This window comes from Pseudonaja textilis, chromosome 5, assembly GCF_049901715.1.
Source record: "Pseudonaja textilis isolate UNSWEBS1 chromosome 5, rPseTex1.2, whole genome shotgun sequence".
Classification (NCBI taxonomy): domain Eukaryota; kingdom Metazoa; phylum Chordata; class Lepidosauria; order Squamata; family Elapidae; genus Pseudonaja; species Pseudonaja textilis.
Window position 1 is genome coordinate 4,329,640 of NC_141994.1, and position 1,916 is coordinate 4,331,555.

At 30.3% G+C, this 1,916-nt stretch overlaps 1 long non-coding RNA gene across 1 annotated transcript in view; it reads left to right on the forward strand.

The window, feature by feature from the left end:
- The first annotated feature begins 312 nt into the window (after window positions 1-312).
- The window catches only part of LOC148125513 (uncharacterized), a 13,550-nt gene continuing 11,946 nt past the window's right edge, over window positions 313-1,916 (forward strand). Inside the window, exons 1-2 of the long non-coding RNA XR_015743983.1 lie at window positions 313-417; window positions 1,729-1,785. This is a non-coding gene — a long non-coding RNA (uncharacterized LOC148125513). The remainder of the gene's footprint in view (window positions 418-1,728; window positions 1,786-1,916) is intronic.

Consider the following 1,916-nt stretch of genomic DNA (forward strand, 5'->3'; position numbering starts at 1 on the left):
AGATTCTGTTTATAAATTTTAAAATATATGACCAACAATGTATTTCCTAAGCTAATAATTACAAAAGCCACAGATTTATTTTAAAAAGATCTGAAGTAAATATTCAATATTTATTTGGACCTGAATTGGGAGGAAAGGTTAGTTATCTTAACTAAATGGAAGTGAGCTGCAGTTGCAATGTTTAACCTCTTGCTGTACTTTGGACCTACACTGAAGAATCAGACTGCACAGATTTTATCAATGCCATAGCCTCACGTATATATAGGCAGAGGCTGCATTTTCAGTCTGGGGAGAGGTTATTTATCTATTTCAAGCAAGCAAAGTCATCCTTCCTCTTCAATTCCATCATTGCCCTTCAATTCCAGAGTGCTTCCCTTTTGGGGGCCAAAGCAAGACATCATGTGAATTATAATCAAAGTATATTGATAAAAATGTTTTTAATCTCCTAAATAAATATATCTATTCCAATTACAAGTCTGTATCAGTTAAAAAAATGCACTAATTTTCTTTCAATATTCTCTTATCATTACGGGATGTTTCATATGCTCTTACCTCTTTCTAATTTGTATTGAACATTTTTTTAAAAAGTTTTGATAGAATGATAGATTTAGAAATACTTTTAGGATATGTATCAAAATTAAATCTTTAAAGCAGTAGTGATTCAGATGTGCTTTGAAATAAATGAGATTTAAATGTGCAGATGTGTGGTGAAACTGGAAAGACACAGAAAGTGAGCTACAGTTCATATAAATATAGGCTGTGAACTTGGTTTTTATAAGTGGAATAAATGTTTTTGTTTTTCCTCAGCTATTTTAGACTATCATTGAATCTTTTTACTAAATATACTTCTGCTATGTAAATAATTCAACTCATTCTTTATAAGTGTAATATAATTTTTAAAATTATTTTTGAATAATCACAGAATAAAATATAAAGCTTTGCATTGGGTTTTTGCATGCAGCTATAATTATTCACATGTTACTCCTATAGTAAATAAATGAATAATTTGTCAAGGCATAACCCCTTATCATTCCAGGATTTAACAATCATTTCAGTTCTTTGAGTATTAAGGTTCTTTAAATGTGGGGGGAAATCTGTATTCCCCAGGAAAATGGGAGAAAATCTTCATCTAAGAAAGAATTCAAAGGTTTTGAATAATTTTATTTTTCATCTTTTTTTTTCTGTTTAACTTTTAGGAAAGCTTGTATTGAGGATAACCCTGAAAATCCCTTCTTATTTACCTCCAACTCTGCATACTTAAAATCAGTAAATACACTAATTGGGCCCAGTATTGAAATATATGCAATTAAGGCACTTTTTATATTAGTGATACTCTGAATGACCAAATGGTTTCTTCTGTCCTGATGCTATTAGATAAAGCTAAAATATTTTATTACCACTGGAGCAGATTAAAACTCTATAAGGCAAGACATTGGCTGGAACTAATGTAATAATTGGGCTGCCAAAATAACTAGGTATTTTAATTCCAATTAGTCCTTAGTTATAATGTGCTAGCAATAATATCAAAAGTTTAGCGCCCACTAGATTGTCTTCATATCTGTCTAATTCAATTAGTCATGACTTTTTGCTATTTAAAAAAGTTTCAGGCATTATACAGTTAACTATTCCCCTGAAATTACTCCTACTTAAGAAGAAAAATCATATTAACTTTCTTAATCTTTCTAATTCTTCTATTCTAAGATCATCTTGAATTTCTTCCTATAACAGTTACTGCTGTCTTGTTTTCTGTATGAATGAATTGAGAAGCTGACATCAGGGTTTTAGGTAAGTGCTACAAACTGAGCCCTGAAAATTTGTGGCAAGATAACAAGTATAGATGTTGCTTTGAAAGATAATTAGTTTGATATTATATAGGTACCACACAAAAGATCATGTGGTAATTTATGATCTGTCTT